Here is a 21,440-nt window from a genome sequence, read left to right on the forward strand (position 1 = left end):
CGGGACGGCGCGCCCTGTCAGAGCCGGCGGCCACCGCGGCGCCATCCCAGGTAAAAATGAGTTTTATAAAGTCAGACGGGAGTTTCTATACACATTTATAAAACCATATCAAAAGGCTTATAAAAACTTATAAGTATATATATACGTTCATACATATGATTTTATGAACTTTTATAAGGAAATATAAAGTTTTATAGGGATGGCCTTATATAGTTATATAAAACTGTTTATATGTGTCCATATATATCTCTATAAGGAGAAGCTCTTTAGCTATGATTATATGGGAATCCATTATGTTTTATACGGCCATATACATCCTTCTGTATAGAACTTTATATAACTGCACACATATCCCTTTATAAAACTACCGAGTGATTGTATAAATCTTTATTCATAAGACATTATTAAAATTTATAAAATTGGATAAAAAATCCTTATAAAATCATAAAAAACCTTATAATGGCCTTTATAAAGCCCATTTTTACCTGGGATCATCGACACCCCGAGGCCGGACGCCCCGCCCCGCCCCGCCCCGCCCCGCCCCGCCCCGCCCCACCCCGCCCCGCCCCGCCCCGCCCCGCCCCGCCCCGCCCTCCCCCTCGGCGGCGCCGCACCTTGATTTCCGTTCGTCATCCAGCCTTCGGCCTTCGGGAGCCCTATCCATCTTGCTACGCATGCCAAAGCCAAAGCGGCAAAGCAGCCTTGCCGTGTATACAGCAGGCCGATGCCGAGAGTCCTTTTCGTCGCGCTGTCTCTCTCGCACTCACGGGGCGTCCCGTATAGGTGCGAGAGAGAGACAGTGTGCTTGACGCCGCGGTGGCGTGACGTCTTGATTCGCGGCCCAGCAAGCAGCCCCCCGCGCTCCCACATTGCTCGGTCTACTCGGTCTGCTCGGTCTGCTCGGCCTGACAGTGTAGTGGCGACGGCGTGCTTCGCCAGCAGCGCCCCTAGTCATACTCGGACGCCGAAAAAGGTAATATCGTCTTTTTGAAGCAGTGGCCGGCATTTTCAAAAATCTGGTCATCATCCTGGGCGCCAACCACTTTGTAAGCAACTGCTGCACGCGCAGGCCTGTTGTAATGAAAACCGTCTTCGTCGCACTGTCTCTCTCGCACTCGTGGGTCGTCCCGCGGCTGTGCGAGAGAGACAGAGCGACGAAGCGACGGCCGCGTCGGCGTCGCTCCGCGGAGCGAAATCATGTGGCGACAGACTTCGTCAAGTGTGTCGGACAAACAGGCCGAGATCATGCATGGGCGGGCTGGGCCCGCACTGGGCGTCGTGCGCTGTTTTCAAAGGAGCCACATGTCACAACAAGAACCCTCCCTTTACTGTCAAACAATAACAACTCCAGTCTCCGCGGCGCGCAGCGGCACAGCGGCGCCGCGGGGTCGTCTTGTCGGTCTCGCGGCCCTTCAAGAAGTCATGCGTGCGTGCGTGTGTGTGTGTGTGTGTGTGTGTGTGTGTGTGTGTGTGTGTGTGTGTGTGTGTGGCGCGCGTGCGCCTCAGCACCGCGTCGGCGCCTCGGTCGCCGCATTGTTCCCGCACAATGGCCGAAATCGCTGTCAATTCCCCCCGCGGTATCAAGATTGTTTGCGCACGCCGCCCCGCGCCCCGCCCCGCCCCGCCCCGCCACGCCCCCCCCGCGGCCCCTAATAATGCGGTCGGGGTGCACCCTTTTATGCGGTAAATTTCAATTTGCCAGTCCTGTTGTCATCCCACACGTGTGTGTGTGTGTATGTTTGTGTGTTAGTATGTATGAGTGTATTGGTGTGTGTGTGTGTGAGAGAGAGTGCGTGTGTGTGTGCGTGCGCCTGCGCACGCGCGTCTAGGGGTGAGTCGCTTGAAATTTGGACGTACACTCTGGAATCTTCGGTTTAAAGTTGTTCTAATCAAGCAGGTACTAAGCCCGCTAAAAATTAAAAGAACATAGTATCTTGTTTTAAAATAGAAAACGTAATTTCACTGTTAACGGTGAGTTTGAACCGAACAATGACTGAACATCATCTCACTGCTTTGGTGAGAAGCTTGAGCGAGACGCCTGAGAGTGAGGTGCATTCAGTACTAAGGGAGCAGGCTCGCGCAAGAATACCCATGCAAATAGAGCGTGAGAGAGGGAGAGGAGAGAGAGAGAGGAGAGAGAGAGAGAGAGAGAGAGAGAGCGCGCGCTTGCGGTGCAGCGCACGTGATAGGCATACTCTACACTGCAAACACGCGTGCACGCTAGACGTGGCCCAAGTCTGCAGGGTGCAACCAGACAATTGTGTTTGCATTGCTGGCTGCAATCCGAGTCGGGGGAGTCGCCGCGGACGTGTGGCCGCCTGCGTGAGGGAAATCAGTTCTGTCAAAAGTGTGGGTTCAAATACCGAAATTTAGACGTCATTTCTGAGCGCATTTCTTTTTACCCCGGCACAGACAGAGACAGATTTGCGTGACACTCAGGAAGACAACACAGTGACATGTACAGGTAAGCTTACAAAGTCAGCTGTAAAACCGCGACCCTAATGCAGAAAATTCCACAATGTTGTGAAAAATTTTCACCATAAAGATTTGAGACTTCACTGGTAAAACTGAAGCGTAGTATTACCCTCCGTTTTCAAGCGTAATCAGTGTATGCTTGAAATCAAGCGTAACAGGCTCATCGGCCAAGATTCTCCCTATCTCAATGCATGGGGGGAATTTCCCAAGTATGCTTCATTTCAAGCGTAACGTCTTCAAGCGTAACTTTATGCTTGACTCAAGCATAGAGTTACGCTTTAGTTTTTCCAGTGTTTACACTGGAAAAAATCTGGAAACTTTTTCTCTTCCCACGTCGTGTCCGGTCCGTGTCCGGCGCTCCTTTCCCGGGCCGACGTGTTTTGTGCACCCTGGCGTCTGATTGGCTGGCCGCTTCAAGGCACGGGTCCGCGGGCACGGACAGAGGCCCGCCCCTCGGCCTGTGAACGCACTATACTCGAACAATGGGTGGGCATCGCCCGGCCGGACGGGCCGGTAAAGTCTGTCGAGTTGGTCGAGTTACAATGTGTCTGCTCTTCCGGTCTGCTTGCCGCGGGAGGCAGGCCGGGCCGAGATTATAATCACGCCGATCTGCAGACTGATTCCGAGAGTCGTTTCCGTCGCTCCGTCTCTCTCGCGCCCACACGGGACGGCCCATGAGTGCGAGAGAGACAGAGCGAGGAAGGCGACTCTCGGAAGCCAGTGTAGGGCGTCCGTCGGGGCGACCGTCCCTCGGCCTCGGCCCAACCCTTGCCCCATTCAAAGACGTCCAACGACAGTGATTGAAGGCTCTGGTTGGCGGCTGCGCTGACTCCGGGCGGGACTGCGTCGCTCTGTCTCTCTCGCGCCCCCACAGCACGCCCCGTGAGAGCGAGAGAGACAGGGCGACGAAGGCACACTGTTCTGGATCAGCCTGCCGACCGGCGGGAGGAAAAATTCGACGGGAATCGAGGACGAAAAAAATGAGGAGTGAGACAGCGACTTGAGAGTAAGCGGAGCATGCACTGACTATGAGATACGCATTCTGGGTTTTGCGGAAACGCCTCCGCGTCAACGGGCTTAGCGGCGCCATTTGTAAAGCTCAAGCGTGAGCCCCCACACTTGCAGATATTTCTATTTTCATCCGTCACGTCGTTGCCCCATCAACATTTTCTCACTTTTCAAGTGATCCCCATTCTCTCGCGATGACGATGCTGCTTCACCAGGATGTGTTGTGTGTGTGTGTGTGTGTGTGGCCCCCGTCATCATAAATTTGCCAATTTTTTGCAAACCGTGCTCTTCAAGTTCCTCACACTTCTCGACCCCAACACAGTCCCTCGGTAGCTGTTCACTATGCGATCCGATCAACCGACCGAATGATTTTGCCGCCCTCCCCACTCCCCTCAGAAAACACCCGTGGGGGGGTAAGAGAGCCACCCCCCCCCCCCACACACACACACACACACACACACACACAGGCACTCCACTGTGAGAGGAGAGAGGTGTACGCCGCGCTGATGAACCCATCTGAACCGATTGGCGGAAAAGGAAACCGATAGACTGGAACGGAGAGGCGGGGCGAAACAAGGCGTGCATTATGAGTCGAGGGAGACTGGTGCTGCAGGCTGGTTCCGAACACTGCTTTCCGCCGCTCCGTCTCTCTCGCACCCGTGCGGAACGCCCCAAGAGTGCGAGAGAGACGGAGCGCCGTTCGGCATCAGCCTGCGCTGCACAGTGGGCCAGAAGACCGGTGGAGGCGGCCAAAACTCTAGACGCGTTTTGAGCTCCAGAGTCGCTAAATGGGACTCGAACCGAACGTGTGACCCCACCAATGGATTCCTCGTTCGGTTGGCGATCCTGACTGACTGACGAGTGTCTTGATCTGCGGGCGGGCAAGCCAAGCCGAGAAGCCGCGGCCAGTGCCGTCGGCCTTCTTCCCGAAAAGAGAAGAAAACTTTGGCCGCCTCTCTTTGGGCTTCGCCCTGCTCGGCCTGCTGGCCCGTTCCGAAGCAGCGTCCCGCCGCTCTGTCTCTCTCGCGCCGCTACGACACGCCCCGTGAGTGCGAGAGAGACAGCGCGACGGACTCTTCGGAATGAGTGCTGCTGGCTTCGCCTGGAGCGCCGCAGACCGCCGCAGACGCTGTCCCGAAAACTGGCGGATTAGACGTCCGCGATGTGGCCGCGTTCGGCCGCGTTGCTGTAGGCTGGCTGCCTGCCTGCCTGCCTGCCCGTCTGCCTGTGGCTGGAAACGAAAATACTCCGTGGCCGTGCCTGGCGGCTTCAGCCGAGAGCGCCGAGGGAACGTTTCAAAATACGGCGTTTCGGGGCGCCGCATTTTCCACCCCAAAGGGGTCCGGGAAAAATGATCGGGCCAAAGCGAAAAGCAACCAGCACACGCACGGAGCCAAGTTCAAAGGCTTCCGCGCGCGCGGTGGGCGGCGGGACGTGGCGGGACGTGGCGGGACGTGGGACCAGACGTTTAGGCTCGTAACGAGGCGATTGGGACAGCTGTGGCGCCGGGGGCGGCGCTGGGGGCGGCGGGGGCGGCGGGGACAGAGCTGCAGCAGTATCATGGCCTTGATGGACGTCAATAAGGAGGGGCGGAGGCGGCGAATTTCGCCACTTGCTCCCCTCCTGCGTCCTCGTCGTCCTCGTCCTCTCCCTCCTGACGACGGCAAGCCTGGCCTGGCCTGGCCGCCCGCAGACTGATTCCGAGAGTCGTGCTCGTCGCTCTGTCTCTCTCGCACTCATGGGGCTGCCTATGTAGGTGCGAGAGAGGCGCGGAGCGATGAAGCCGACTCTCGGGAATCAGTCCGCTAGCGGCCTGGCGGCCCCGGTGTACACATGTGGCCGGCGGGCGGCGGTATCTTTGTCGGGGACGTCAAGGCGCATTACTGTCGAAGGGGGAGAGGAGCAGCAAGGAGCGGCATGGGGGAGCCCAGCCTGCCTAGTCGGGGATCAGCCTCGACGTGTTCCAGCCTCTCATCAGCGCGATGCACTGCTCGCACTGCTCTGCCACCTCCGCGGGCACGAGACTCTCCGGCGGGAGGAGGACGCAGGCTGCTTGCCAACGGTCCGTCGCTCTGTCTCTCTCGCACTCGCGTGGCGGCCCGCGGGGGTGCGAGAGAGACAGAGGCAGCCTGCTGGCCGCGATGCAAATGCCGGCGCGGGGTGCGACCCGCCGCCGGGACTCTCGCCCCAGAAGCTAACGCGTTGATTTGCAGCTTCCCCTCCCTCCTCGCCCGGTCCGCGTCGTTGGGCTTCGGGCCCCACGCGCTGCCGCCGCGCTGCCGCCATGAGGCGGTGCGTCTTGTTACTTCCGGTGTCCGCGTCGCGACGCGTCGTCACCCCCGGACCGGAAACGGCGCCCGATCCCCCTCCCCTCCCCCCCCCCATCCACCCGCGTCTTGGCGCCCTTTTATAGGGGCCCCGGGTGGCAGTCACGTCTGCAGGGTGCATGCCGGCCTGCCAGCCTGCCTGCCTGCCTGCCTGCTGCCTGCCTGCCTGCCTGCCTGCCTGCCTGGCTGCCTGCCTGCCTGCCTGCCTGCGTCCCTGTAATTAAGGCCCTGGTCGTCAACGCAATTGTGGGTGACGGCTGCGCTGATAGGCGTACACAAATTACCCACCTTGAGGGCGGCAGGGCTGGCTGTCTGGCCGAGCGCCTAGAGGCGCCGCTCTCGGGAGCGAAAGTCTCGTGTTCGAACCCACCCAAAAACCTGCCAGCTCGTCGACGTATTTTTCTTACTTGTCTCAGCACTACTGGCGATTGGTCACTTTCTTCCGACAATGTCGCGTCGCGCATCGCGGGGCACGACAAGTCACACGACAAGTCACACGCTGTGCCAAGACGCCATGCGTGTCGCCCCGGTGACAGGACGCCCCCTTGTCAACAACAACAACAGCAACAACAACAACAACAACAAACAACAACAACAACAAAACCCCGCGCAACGAGGACAGCTCATGCTTGCCTCTCCACTCTCGTTCCTCTTCCCTCCCCTTGTTCTCCATGTTTCTTCCCTTTTGCGTTTGTCTCGGAGCGCTGACCGCACTGACTCGTGTAGTACTTCTAGGCGCTGCTGAGCTGAGAGGAGGGCGGCGGCGTTGCAGCGCGCAGCGTCCTGGCCTGTGACCAATGCGGAGGGGAGGGGAGGAGAAGGTTTGTCGAGAGTGTGACGGCGGCGCCCGCCCAGCGCGACGTCGCGACGCCCCCTCGACACGTCTGAAATAGAAGACGCCGCCAGCGTGGAGCCGGGGAGTGCGGCGGCGTCGTCCGCCGGAGGGGCCGGAGGGAAAGCAGCCCTGTCGATACCCCACGCGCGGCGGCTGTCCATAAAGTCAGCACTGGAGAGTCACTCGCACGCGGGGTAGCGACGTCTCAATCCTTTTTGCCCGCGGAGGCGGCGGCGATGGCGGAGGCCGTGGCCGTGGAGGCCGTGGCCGCGGAGGCCGTGGCCGCGGAGGCCGTGGCCGCGGAGGCCTGGCCGCGGAGGCCGTTGGCCGCGGAGGCCTGGCTCGCCCCCCTGCGGAGGCCGTGGCCGCGGAGGCCGTGGCCGCGGAGGCCGTGGCCGCGGAGGCCGTGGCCGCAGGCACGGCCTTTCGTGGCCTGCGGACGGACCTCTGCCCCGACGTCTGCTGGTCGCCCGCCTGCTCGCGGCTGTCCTCTATCCGTGCCGTCGGCATGCTGCCCGGCGTTCGCCGCAGCTGGTCGGCCTGGTGTCCGCCCCCGACGATCTGTTGTGAACAGCTCCTTCGACCGCCGTCTTGCTGAATTCGGACGTCTTCCGTCGCTCGCCAAAAGACGGGAGCGGCGAGGGCGCGGCTGCAGGACAGGCACGGCCTTTCTTTTGCCTTGCCACACCCCCTGTCTGTCCATCTATCTGTCTATCTGTCTGTCTGTCTGTCTGTCTGCCTGTCTGCCTGCCTGCCTGTCTGTCTGTCTGTCTGTCGATCCGTGCCCGTCTGGCGACGCATTCCCGGCCTTCAGAATGCAGCTGGCTCGGTGTCACTGGTGTCACCGCCGCCACGACAGATTTATTCTGAAAAGCGATTCCTCTCGCCGGCGCCGGCCGGCAGACTGATTCCGAGTCATTTCCGTCGCTCTCTCACACCCGCACGGGGCGCCCATGAGTGCGAGGGACACAGAGCGACGAAGCCGACTCTCGGAATGAGTCTGCTGGGCCGCCGCCTGGTTTCCTACACGCCGCTTTGACTCGTGCAGTCACGGCTGACACCGCCTCGTTTGTTCTTCCGCGGGACCTCCCCTCGCTAAACTCGCCTCGAGGAAACCTTCGGATAAATCATTCGATGCCGAGGGGACGCGGAGGAGGAGAGAAAAAACTTAATAATTTGACAACTTGTTCGGCGCGCCTCTTAATTTGGCCAATTAATGGCCGCGGCCGGCAGTGGCGCGGTGAATGCCAAATTCGCGGCCAAGCAGTCTCATTCCGAGGGTCGTTTTCGTCGCTCTGTCTCTCTCGCACCTACACAGGACGCTCCTCGAGTGCGAGAGAGACAGAGCGATGAAGACGACTCTCGGAATCAGTGTACAAAGGGCCGACCAGGCATCACGTCCGCCGGCCTCGTAAAGCTCCGTTTTCAACAAAACTTGGCAGTTTGGGGGAGCAGCAAATTTTCGTCGCTATTATCCAGGATCATCCCATCCCCCTCGGGCGGGGGAAGGTCACTTGCCTATTCTATGGGGAGGGTTTGTAGTTTTACGTTGACAGCCGGGGGGGGGGGGGGGAAGGGGCTGGCGTGTATTACAGCGAGAATCAATGGGAAGCCGGCAGGATCGGCCCTCTCTCTCTCTCTCTCTCTCTCTCTCTCTCTCTCTCTCTCTCTCTCTCTCTCTCCCTCTCTCCTCTCTCTTCTCTCTCTCTCTCTCTCCTCTCTCTCTCACTCACTTCGCAGGCAGTCCCTCTCCCCGTCGACGCTCGCCTGCAGAACACCAGGGCAGCCAAAGTAAAGAAAAGTTGTAATCCGGATTAAACCAGCGTGGGCCCCACTCGGGGTCGCGGGGCGGGACAGATTTGGAGGGGCTGGAACTCCATGACAAGGCGGCTGCGACGTCGGGCAGCGCGTCGCAATAATGGGACAGACCTGCGGGGGCTGCTTCTGTCTCACTCGCACCGAAACGGAGCGCCCCGTGGGTGCGAGAGAGACAGACAGAGCGACGAAAGCGACGTGTGGAATCAGTCTGCCGCTAGGACCGTCGTCTTCCAGTGGCGTGGCACCGAGTCGCCCTGTTCCGGCAGAGGGCCGCCTCTGTCTCTGTCGCACTCGCGGGGCTCCTCGTAAGGGTGCGAGAGAGACAGAGCGACAAAGCGCTCTTCGCCCGGCAGAGATACGACACGAACATGCACGAGTGATGTCCGATGCAAAATTTATGGCCTATTACAACGAAGGGTCGCGCATACATCCCTTGCTCCTTGGCCCGCCGGCCTGGCCGCTCCGAGTGCGTGTTTGGCCAAGAGCCCTCTCCCTTCGCGACGCCAAATTTATATGATCCACAGAGCAGACGAAAGGGCGATCACCCGCCGCTTGCCCGCTGAGTGGATTCCAAGACGGCGGCGGGGGCGGGAATCGGGCACGGCGGAAAAAAAGATATTGTTGCCAGCCGCATCAGCTAAGATACGTAGCCGTAGCACTGTAAACACAGGAAAAGAGCAACTCTTTGCGCCTGAAAGTGCTACTTTGACCCCCCCACACACACACAAGAGAGAGAGAGAGAGAGAGAGAGAGAGACGCACTTCCTTAGACCCCCTTAGGATCCGCCGCTAATAACGTGTCGGTTGGTTGTCACGACCAATAGTATTTTTCGTGGGGAACCAGGAAAACGCAGCGGTCTATCTTCCCCGGCCATCTCCGCGGCGCCCCATCCCGTCACGCTCGTCTCCGCGGACTGCGGACCCCCGCGTCTAATTTCCTGTCACCGCCGCGACCGCCTAATCCCCAGCACTAAGTTTAGAATTTAATCTAAATTCTCTGTATCTTTCTAATTATTTTTCTTCCCGAGAGAGGAAGCATGGCCGACCCAGATTGTGTGTGCAGCAGCTTGCAGCAGCCTGCCAGGTCCGTTCCGGCCCGAGTTAGCGGTGCCGTGGCCGCCCAGGTGCGGTACAGTGTAAGTTTACAGTGCAGGTCGATTAGGCGCGATGGAGGAACGGGCATCGCGTCGCCGGGTCTTTCCGCGGCCTGCCCGGGCCGGAAATGGAGGCGGACGCGCGGTTAAAAACAAAAACAAAACGCGACGCATTTCCTGCAATACATCTGCACTGTTTTTGTTGTTGTTGGTGGTGGTGGTGGGGTGGAGAGCGAAGTGGTGGCCTCACACTTTCGGCTCGAGTCCCATCTACAGGCTCGGGCTCAAAACGCGTCCGGGATTTTGACCGCCTCCACCGGTCTTCTGGTCCACTGTGCGCCGGGACAAGGATTCGAACCCGGGGAAGCGACGTTCCGGCCCATGTGTCACCGGCGGCGCTGGAGTGCGTTGTCACACCCCAGAATGGCTCTTCGCAACTGCCGTTCCAGCTCTCTTAAAGGTCGCCGCGTTTACAGCGACTGTTTACGCCCATCACTCAATAGCCCTGCAGACCGGGAGTCGTCGCTCTGTCTCTCTCGCGCCCAAGGGACGCCCCATGAGTGCGAGAGAGACAGCGGCGCGACTTCCGCAGTCAGTCTGCGTCCAGCAAGGGCCGGCGGAGGGCGGCCTGGCCAAAGTTGCCCACTTTGAGACGGCCGCACAGTGGGCCGAGGCTGTATTGGCGGCCTCATCGCGCGGCTTGCTAATGCCCGAGACAAACGGTGTCGAAGCCGAAGCCGAGGCACCACTGCACTGCCAGCCCATATTTGCCACATGGCCGTAACGGTGAAGCATAGCCAGCCCGCGCCCCTTGTCGTCGCTCTGTCTCTCTCGCACCTAAACTGGACGCCCCACGAGTGCGAGAGAGACAGAGCGACGAAAACGACTCACGGCCAGGCCGGGCCGCGGCGTAATGGAATACACTGCACCGCATGCATAATGCATGCCGCCGTGTGTGTGCATTTAAGACTCGCCGACCACCTCCTCTGCGTTATCGCGAGGGAGGCGGCCAGAGGCGGCGGCCGCAGCCAAAGCCGCCCACACCTCTGTCTCTGTTTGAGAATGTCAAACAGTGCGATGACGGGGGGCTGGAGCCCGCGTCGCTCTGTCTCTCTCGCACTCATGGAGTGTGCCCCACAGGTGCGAGAGAGGCAGAGCGACGAAAACGACTCTGAGCCTGCAGGAGGTGCCGAAAACTCTGCACTTGCCCACGATGACACTGACACACTCGAGAGGAGAGTCCTCGTTCACTGGAAACCGCAAACAAACGTGACGTCACAAACCTTCCGCGCAGAAACGGCTGAACGTGTGTGAAACCCGCGCGTCTGCTATATTTGATTATTGGGGGCGTATTGTTGGACGCAAAACCACGCTGAGTCTTCCGTAATCTGCTAGAATGGACACGGCATTGAGGGGGGGTCCTTTTTTCGAACGGATTCCGCGTAACCCCGTGATGGCAAAGCAACGCAAAGCAACGCAAAGCAGCCAGGACGAGAGGATTCTGCGAATAATGAGGCGCGGCTTCGTCCAGTGGCGCGAGGTTTTTGGGCCGAGACCGGGCCAATGATCGCTGGAATTAACGGGGCATTATTCACAGGGGATTATCGTGTGATTTGCTGTTAGCCATCCGCGCTCATCGCACGCGCCGCGCGTTGCCGTGGTTACGCCGTGGTTGCGCAACGGCCAGCAGGCTCTGTCTCTCTCGCACTCGTGGGGCGTCCCGTAAGGGTGCGAGAGAGACGGAGCGACGAAAACGACTCTCGGAATCAGTCCACGGGGCACGGCCGGACGGTCCGGCGAGGCTGGCCTCTTGCTGTCACTGTTCGCAGATATACGGATTTGGCGGCGCACACACACGCCTCCGAATAAACAAACATCGATCTCGTTCGAGCGGAGCCCCGCCCCGCCCCGCCCCGCCCCGCCCCGCCCCGCCACGCGATAACTCACAAACAGACGGACTGCCGCTCACGCGCGCTCACGCCGTTTCCGCTGTGTGTTTTCCGCATTGCTTGCCGCGAGCCCCGCCCGGCCCCGCCGAATCCAGTTCGGAATATGACAGGTCGGGGTTAAAGACTCCCGGAGCGCTTATCCGACTGCCAGGCGCGAAAATGTCGAGCTGAGTCTCCGCCAGTGTTGCCACACAAGCGGGTGAAAATTCCCAGGATGCACCGGCGTGGAAACGGTTGCCAACTACTGCCTGCGAGGCAATGTCAGGAGTTTCCTCTCGTGAAGCTGCCTGAAGGCAAGGCAGCAGGCTGAGGTAGGCAACCCTAGAAAGGCATTGCCTGGTAGGCAGGCAGGTGAGATTGGCAACCCTTTCAACACTGGTGCATCTCGAGAATTTTTGCCCGCTTATGTGGCAACACTGGTCTCCGCCGGCGTCACGCGTATATTGAGATGCGAGGCTCGGGGCCTCGGCCTGCCTCGGCCGCATAATGGGAAGCAAGCGGGGCGATGCCGTAGCGATGCACTCAGGTGGAAGGAGGGAAAGGGGGGTGGACTGGATTGCAGGGAAGAAATCCCGCTGCAGCGCCGACAGCAAGCGAGGGGCACGGAGCGAGAGCCCTCGAAACCGTGTCGTACACTCCGGGAAGCATTTCCGAAAGAAATTCGAAACAGTCGGCGGTCAAGTTGGCCGACGGCTTGGCCAGCTTGGCGAGGCGTTGGCCGCGGCGTTGGCCGAGGCCTTGGCCGAGGCGTTTGCCGCGGCGTTGGCCGAGGCGTTGGCCGAGGCGTTGGCCGCGGCGTTGGCCGAGGCGTTGGCGCCTGCAGCGACGCGCTCGATGCTCGATCCGGGCGCCGTAAAGCAGGGCGCCGCCGTGCCGCGCCGACACGAGCTGAGCGAGCACAAACTTTGAATGGGGGATTTTACTGTCGGATGCCCGTATTTTTATCATGCAATAATTTGAAGTTAATGCAGCATGGTTTCTGATTCGCTGGCTGCTGCGCGCTGCGCACGACGGCGCCGTCCCGTCACAGTCCCGGACCCCGGTCCGGCTCCACATGCATGGCTGGATCTCGGAATCTCTTGCGTCGTTCAAGCCCCGTTCCGTTCCACTGCCCCAGCCTGGACAGCGAGCATCGAGGTTCAGGGCGAAATGAAGCCGCAGCAGCAAGCAGAAGAAGAGCACAAAAGCGCACATTCCACCCAGTCTTGTAGGAGAAATAGACGATGTGAAGATGATCCAAGGGGCGAGACAACGATTGGACCTGCCAGCTGCGAGTCGGCGTCAGTGCAGTCCACCCCTTGGCCTCCTCACACCGCCTGCTCAGAGAGCGGCCCGGTAGGCCTGGTGCGTGGCAGGGCGTGGCAGGGCGTGGCAGGGCGTGGCAGGGCGTGGCAGGGCAAGGGGATGGAGGGCCAGTTGGGACGGCGCGCGAGGCGGGTAGCGGTCAGCGTCAGCCTGGGCGGGTAGGCAGCGCGGCGGGCAGGCGTGCCGGGCGGGCTGGCCTACCCGACACTTCGCAGGCGCTCGGCCGCGGCGAAAGCACGCAGCGCGCGCCACTGTAGGACGTGGAATGGAGGGGCCGCGCACAACAAACGGACGATCACATTGCCGTTGTGAAAACAACTGCCTAAAGACTATGTAAGTACATCGTGGACGTGCACCTCGACGTGCACTCTGGCGCACGCTAAATGTTGTAAAGTGAAGATTCTCCATATTATGGTGAAAATGCTCCATATTATAGTGGTGCAGCTGACTTCATATCATCCCATTGAGAATGCACTGTACCTTTTAGATATTTTGACGAATTTCGTAGGTATTGCGGAGAAAATCTCCACCATAATATGTTGGTGCAGCCTTTCAGCGTAAGACGTGTGTGTGACGTTGCTGCTACTGGGGATCGAACCCCCGGGTGACGTGCCGAGCGTAGGCCTCAACTGACTGCACCCCTCTAGTGTGGCTAAGCACGGCGACCCTAATACATCATGGTGTATCTGGAGGGCAGTGCCCAGCACGCCACGCCACCCTCGCTCCAACGGCCTCGCTGCCCTTCGCGCCCAGAACCTCTGCTTTTCTCATCCTCGCGTTTTTATGCCCGTGCGGCTTTACAGCCTCACTTTAAAAATGTGGCCGGGCCGAAAATTCGTGTCAGAGAATAATCAGCGGCTGCCAGGCTGCCAGACTGCCAGGCTGCCCCGCCCGGCTGGTTCGCCGGGGAGGCCCTCCACCACATCATCTCGTTGCCTCCATCACATTTTTTCCCTTTCTGACCCCTTTTCCCGTTTTATGAGCGCGAGGCCAGTCAAACTTGGACCAGGTCAGTGACGGCATAAAAAGGAATTTTTACCCTTTTTTTCATTTTTTTTTCATTTTTTTTTCAGTGCTACCGTGCACCCCATTGGTGACGAGTGTCTTGGCCCCTCCCCAGCGGGGCCCCGCGCCGTCTGCCCATACAATCATGGCCGGGCCAGTATTTCGTCGGATCGACGCCAAGTGTAAATCAAACTAGATCGCCCCTTGGCATCCAAGGGGCGTTCACTCCGCACTCAGAGCCGCCCCTCGCCCCGGAGGGAAAGGGGATGACTTCGCTGGGACTTCCCTCAGCTTCCAGGCGAATTTGTTGCTCTTTGCGCTACATTTGCTGCATTTGATCCGAGAAGACGCGTCGAGTTTGAGTCGTTTTCTCTCCCCCGGGTCTCACCTGACCGCAATCGCAAGCGCATCCCTTGCTTCCCCTGCAGGGCTGCACTTCAGCCTGGCTGGCTGGCTATCTATCTATCTCTCCCTGTCTGTCTAGCTATCTGTCTGTCTGTCTGTCTGTCTGTCTGTCTGTCTCAGTCTGTCCGCTCGTCCTTCCTGATCCCTCCAACCCCATTCCGGCCCAAATTGCACGCCTGGACAGGGGATGCGCCTGCGCGCGACCTTGCCCTCCACTCCAGTGTAGCGGTGGCCAGGCGGCCAGGAGTCGGAGCGAGTCGGAGCCTGGAGGAGAGTTTGCCCATCATTCCCCAGTTTACGGCCGACCGGGACGACCGCAGAATAAGGCTGTTTAAAATGACGGCGTTGTCTCGATTTAGTCCCTTCTCCACCACGCGGTCGACTTCGGGAGGCAGCGTGTCCTTAGTCTCTAGGCCAATTTACGTTTCACGCATGTATTTTTATTCATTTATTCTTTTAAACCTTTTTTGTATTTGGTCTGCTTTTGTTTTACCTTGTACCTGGGATCACCGATACCATCATGCCTGATCGGCCACCATCACAAACACGCTTTCTCTCTCCCTCCACATGCACAGAGAGAGAGAGAAGAGAGAGAGAGAGAGGCATCGCTCGTAGTATGTTGGTGTTTTTGCTGGTGTGTCCATTATTTGGATTGACCTTGCCGCACAATAAGCTTCAAAGGTATGGACAACAAGGCCCCGCGGGCGCGCGCGCGCGCGCGCGGTGTGTGTGTGTGTGTGTTGTGTGTGTGTGTTGTGTGTGTGTGTGTGTGTGTGTGTGTGTGTGTGTGACAGTGCAGTGACTTTCCACTCGGTCCCCGATGCCGCGCTCGTCGCGTTGCGTCGCGTTGCCGAGGCCTTCCCGCCTGATTCAACCCCGTTCCGCTGGTGTCACCACTTTGCATACATAAAGTGCACGAGTCCGCGCTCCGCGCCGCGAGCGGGTATAACAACCAACAAAGGACTTTATCAAGGCGTTTTAAAGGCTTTGCAAAGCCACCCTGTAGTTGTGAGGGTGAGTGTCTGTGTGCTTGTGTTTCGTGGGTGTGTGTAGGTGTGTGGGTGTGGGTGTTTGAAAGGGGGGTGGGTGCACGCGTGTGTGTGTGTGTGTGTGTGTGTGTGTGTGTGTGCGCGCGCGCGCGCGCGCCTATGTGTGTGCGTGGGCCCAGGGCGGGAGGCCTACACAACATAGTTTGTCTCTATTATCCAGGGCGCGGGCCCCGAAACGCCAAAGCCAAAGTAGTTGGTATGCAAGTCACTACTTGGCGGCGAGTAAATTAATCTGAGTAAACTTAAAAATGGAGCCTCCTGTTTATTTCCTCATGCTCTCGCTTCACGCGCGCAGCACGGCGTTGCCTAGCGCGTTATCGCTGCCGCGCCACTGGTATTTAATCAAAGCAACAGTCAAAAGGCTTAACCCGCTCACTGATGGAACGCCAACATTGGGCCTGTTTTGTTTTGCTTCGTGCGGGTAGGGTCCGCCGGGGCACAGTGGGCCAGAAGACCCGTGGAGGCGGCCAAAACTCTAGACGCGTTTTGAGCGTCTGGAGTTTTGGCCGCCTCCACCGGTCTTCTGGCCCACTGTGGGGAGTGCCTTAATATCGGCGCTCCGCTTGACTGTTTTGTCTCAGCCGCTATGGCGGCGGCCAGAACCAAGCCAAGCCAAGCCACTGCAAGCCAAGCCGGCGCTGCCACCACGTGCAAAAGTTTGACGCCAGCGAGTCCGGGAGCTGTTTAGAGGATTACGTCACGGGCTGGGCCAGTTTCCTCAAAAAAAGAAAAAAGCAGAAGAAGAGGAGGGAAACGCCCGGAAACACCTTTTCTCTTTTTGGTGAAACCGGAAGTGCCACAATCCTCTTGCGGCTGTTACAGAGGGGGTGGGTCTTCCCCGGTCACCACAATTCGCTAAAAAAATAGGAAGAAACTTCCAACAGGCACAAGCGGCGACCCATTTCCAATTGTTAGACCAACACTGATCTAAGCGCGTTCAGCGTAGCCGGACGGGATACGCGGCGTGTCAATGGAGCGAAATTTTTCATCCATCCCTTTTCTTTTCGGACGGCGACGCCCTTTTTCGACTCGTCGTTTGGGGGCCAGCTTTTGTTGCCGACACTTTGGGAACAAAACCTAATCAATCTTCGCCGAGGTCCTTTTTCCCGCCGCGAACCACCCCGTCATCTCCACGTGTCCTTAATTGTCTCTACTTTGGCGGACATGTGTATCGGGGTGAGGCTGCTGGGCCACGTCCACAAACCTACAACATCACAATGACACCACACTACAAACCGAACTGTCTATAGTTCGCACTAATATGCTTACACACCTACAAATGCATGCTTGTAAGTACACACCTACAAATGCATGCTTGCAAGTGCGCACTTACAAACGTACATTCGCGGAGCTATCATACGGCGCCAATAATGCAAGTGAGTACTTAGTAGGCAGTTAGGTGTGCAGTGCATGGCTTTCAGCGACACAATTCGAGCAAAGTTGCAAAGAGTTGAGCTTTTCAGCCGAGCTTTTCAACTCCAAAATTCCAACAAAGTTTGGAAAAAATCAAGGTTGAAAGAGTTACAAATAGCAGTGGAGGTGAGGGCTTTTTAGCTCGCCTGAAGATTGAAATAAATCGAATTCGAAAAAACCGCGCCGGGCAACGCGTGGGCGGTGCGGGGTAACTCGGTCCGGGGTGAGACTGCGGGCGCGGCGGGCGCGGCGGCGAGGCGTTGGAGGGCGTGAATTGAGACTATAATCAATCACTTTTATGCTGAAACTTTGGCCCAGTGGAATTAAAGTATCTCACGGGAGCGCCGGAGCGGGGGGGTTAGGGCAGGGGGGGGGGTCAGCGGATGAAGACGAAGTCGCGGTGGATTTAAGGGGCCCAAGTTGGGCGTGACGGTGCCACTCCGAGGCCAGGCTGCCCAGGCTGCCCAGGCCGGCCGAAGCACAGATAAATAACAACTAGTTTTCCGGAGAGCACACCGAGGGTCTATCCTTGTTCCAACCCTGTTGCGACATTCATGCTCGAATTCCCTGCCTGCCGAAAGAGTGCGAACTTAGCTACTTGCATCAGAGCCCGGTGTCCACCCACCCACACGGGGCTGCTGGTTGCACACCATGGTGCTGGTGACCCTGAACGGACACCACCGCAGGCGAGCCACTGGCTTTAAATCTCAATTTGTGTCATCTGGCGACAATGTTAAGGCCCCCGGGCCGTGCCTACGCCGCGCCGCACTGCCCCTCCGCGCCTTGGTGTATGGGGGCCACCCCGCCCCGCCCCGCCCCGCCCGCGCGCCGCGCCTCCTTGGGCGCCCCCGAGCCGACCAGAACGACGCTCGCGACGCGAATATATCTTGTCCCCTGTTCCGCTGTTCCGCTCTCGGTCTATTTTATTTCTTTTATGTTCTCCCGTTGGCGCCGCGGGGAGATAGTGGTGGCGGTGAGCAGCCTCCCCCCCCCCTCTTTTCCGTTGGCTCTGATTTGCGACGTGTTAGTGTTTTCCTGTCGCGGTGCGGCCAACAGATGCGTAAGCGACGCCCTCAACTCCAAGTAATCCTCCTCCTCCTTCTTCTTTTTCCAGGCAACTCCCAGTGGCGTGGCCGCCCTTGCACTACACGGCATGCAAATTGTGGCAATCGTCGCTGGAGATTGATTCCGCTTGCGATTTCCATAAAAGGGGCCGCGCCGCACCGCACCGCGCCTGGAAATGAGCCCCAAAATGAACAGCAATATGAATAGCAATGCACGCCGCGGGCACCTCGGGCCAGGCAGCCAGCCAGGCAGCCAGCCAGCCAGGCCGGGGCGGGCCTAGCCGAGCCGCACTAGTTGCCAATCGAGTGCGCTCAGCTGCGGCGGCCGCACCTCGGCACAACGCCTCGGCAACGCACCACGCTGATAAAATTTTACGCGCTCAACAACAGCCTTCCCCCAGCAGCCTCCAGCAGTGGTCTGCCTGCAACCTGCGACTCCGAAAACGGCCCTAAGTACGCGCCGCGCCGACACTTTACCCCGTTAGCGTGCGTGAATTTTTCAGCGGGCACTTTTTGAACGGGCGGCCGCGGCCGGCCCGCCGCGAGGGATGACTCCACTCGAGTCGCGCGAAACGTCGTGGACAACGCTTCCGCCTAAAAGCGGTGCGAAGCAGTGGGGGTGCGGTGAAGGGCCCCGCACAGTGGGCCAGAGGACTGATGGAGGCGATCGAATTCCCGGACACGTTTCGAGCTCCAGAGTCACTAAATAGGACGTACGTGAACCGAGCGCAGGACCCCACCAATGGATTGCTGCAAGGGGTAACCAACTCAAGATTTTCATGTACACTGATTATATTTAGAGTATGATTACATGTGATTTATTTTGATTATTTTATTATTTATCACTGATTATAGGAGGTTATTATGTTGATTATTGGGAAATATTGGGGATTATTTGAGCGCCGACCTCGGAAAGCTGTTAAAGTGTCAGAAATTCAATATTGGTGACTTTGGGCAGCCACTGCGTCAAAATTAGTTGCGGTCATGGGCCTTCCTCGACGCCTTACTATTATGAAGGTCCTACTCTTTCATGCCCCGCCTCGGGAAGGCTTTGACCGCTGATAGTTTGGGAGCAGTGGTCTCGCAAAAATGGTCAAAAAGTGAATGAATTTCAGAAAATTACCGTTTTTGCTGACTTTGAGCGGTCACTGCATCCAATTTAGTTGCGGTCAAAGGCCTCCCTCGACGCCTTACTATAATGAAGACCCTACTCTTTCATGCCCCGCCTCGGGAAGGCTTTGACCGCTGATAGTTTGGGAGCAGTGGTCTCGCAAAAATGGTCAAAAAGTGAATGAATTTCAGAAAATTACCGTTTTTGCTGACTTTGAGCGGTCACTGCATCCAATTTAGTTGCGGTCAAAGGCCTCCCTCGACGCCTTACTATAATGAAGACCCTACTCTTTCATGCCCCGCCTCGGGAAGGCTTTGACCGCTGATAGTTTGGGAGCAGTGGTCTCGCAAAAATGGTCAAAAAGTGAATGAATTTCAGAAAATTACCGTTTTTGCTGACTTTGAGCGGTCACTGCATCCAATTTAGTTGCGGTCAAAGGTCTCCCTCGACGCCTTACTATTTTGAAGACCCTACTCTTTTATGCCCCACCTCGGGAAGGCTTTGACCGCTGATACTTTGGGAGCAGTGGTCTCGCAAAAACGGTCAAAAGTGATTGAATCCCCGAAAGTATGATTGTCATTTCATTGGATGATGTTGATTATTTCACTGATTACCAACTAGACGTTAGCCGCCTGGAAGGAAGGCAAAAAGTCACACTTTCCTCCTGTAAGTAGGCAACTTCTGCTGCACCCCCGTCCCCCTGAACGCGTCTCTGGATCCGCACGAGATCCACCCTTGGGGGTGAGAGGCAGGGGAAGGGCGATGGGAGTTTCGGCAAGGGGGAGGGGGAAGGGCCGGCCCTTGATCGACGGATAATTGGTATGCACCCTTCCGAAGGGCACGCCTTGGCCATGCCAGGCCAGGCCATGCTTCGCCGTGTTACATCGTTGCGCCCTTCCCGGAGCAGCGGCCGGAGCACGCACTTCGGAACAGGGCGCTCGACAGGGGCGGGCAAGGGGCGGGGGAAAGGGGGCGGGGGTGGGCACGGCGCCGTCGTGGACCATTTCCGCAAAAACAAATGACACGGCCATCGGGGAAAACCTGTCGGCGGCACCACTCCGGCCTCGGCCCGGCCTCGGCCTCGGCCATCACGCGCTGAAAGGAACTAATTTGTCGGGCCTGATTACGGGGCCAGCAGCACCTCCAACGCTCTGTCTCTCTCGCACCCATGCATGTGGTGCGCAGTGAGTGCGAGAGAGACAGATGGAGCTGCAGGGGAGCAGGGCAGGGCAGCCCGGTCCGGATTGGATGCACGCGGGCTGCCGCGAGTGCCACGCGAGTGAGTGGCACAGCCCGGTGAAAGGGGGCACAGTGGGCACAGTGGGCCAGAAGACCGGTGGAGGCGGCCAAAACTCTAGACGCGTTTTGAGTTCCAGAGTCGCTAAACAGGCCTCGAACTGAACATGTGACCCCACCAATGGATTCCTCGTTCGGAGAGCAATCCATTGGTGGGGTCACACGTTCGGTTCGAGTCCCATTTAGCGACTCTGAAGTTCAAAACGCGTCCGGGATTTTGGCCGCCTCCACAGGTCTTCTGGCTGGCAAATACACTCACTGTGCTACGAGGCTAATGCGCTCTGGTTCCAGACCGTCTTCGCGGGGCAAGAGGGTTGGGCGTCGCCAAGGCGTTCTAATAAGCAGCATCATGCGCCTCGCGGTACTTTTATGGGACCGCCGGGGAGGCACCATGGCGCAATGTGAAATATAGACAGGCGGCTCCGTGGTGGAGGGCTGCCAAGACCCGCCCTCCTCCGAAGCCCCCTCGCCCCGCCCCGCCCCTCACGCCCCATGGCCCCACGCAGCCCGGGTTTGCGGGCCCGCGATATAGGAGTCGTCGTTTTAATGAAAATTCGTCAACGCGATTCAGTCCCTGGAGGGTCGGGGCGGGGCGGGGCGGGGCACGGCGGGGCGAAGCTTGGCTAGGCCGCCACGCTGCTGTCAGCCTCGTGTTTAATTCGTGTAAAGAAAGCGCCGGGCGGAGGGCGGCGGCGGGGCGGAGCAGGCAGCTGGCTGCTTCCGAGCAGCCTCCTCTCTCTCTCTCACTCTCTCTCTCTCTCTCTCTCTCTCTCTCTCTCTCTCTCTCTCTCTCTCTCTCTCTCTCTCTCGAGGGCGAAGATGCGAGAGAGACAGAGTGACTGTGTTCGCAATGAGACTGCAGGGCGTGGACCAGGCCGGGGCGGCAGATATGGGGTGACGCACCCCGCGCCCCCGCGCCCCCGCGCCCCACGCTCAAGGGGCCCAGGAAGCGGCAAGCGGCGCCAACTTCCGAACGAACGCCAGTGTGCCGGCATGGTGCCCCGGCGTGCCGCCGTGCCTCCGCGCAGCGCAGGCCGACACACGTGTCAATGCACACTGCGAATTAAAGTGGCCGTTTGTTTGGCTTTCGCCGCTTTCGCGATGCAGTGCAGCGCGGGGCTCACAGTGCAGCTTCTTGCACGACTGGTTCCACTTTGATTTTAATTTTTCGCAGTGCAGCGCCGCACCGGGAAACGCCCCCGTGACTTTCCCTTTCTCGCAGACAATACCGGAAGCGCGATAGTAATTTTCATAAAACTCTTTCGGGAAACTTTGGCCGCGGCGTTG

The sequence above is a fragment of the Thrips palmi genome, unplaced genomic scaffold (genome assembly GCF_012932325.1).
Source record: "Thrips palmi isolate BJ-2018 unplaced genomic scaffold, TpBJ-2018v1 HiC_scaffold_7, whole genome shotgun sequence".
Taxonomy (NCBI): Eukaryota; Metazoa; Arthropoda; class Insecta; order Thysanoptera; family Thripidae; genus Thrips; species Thrips palmi.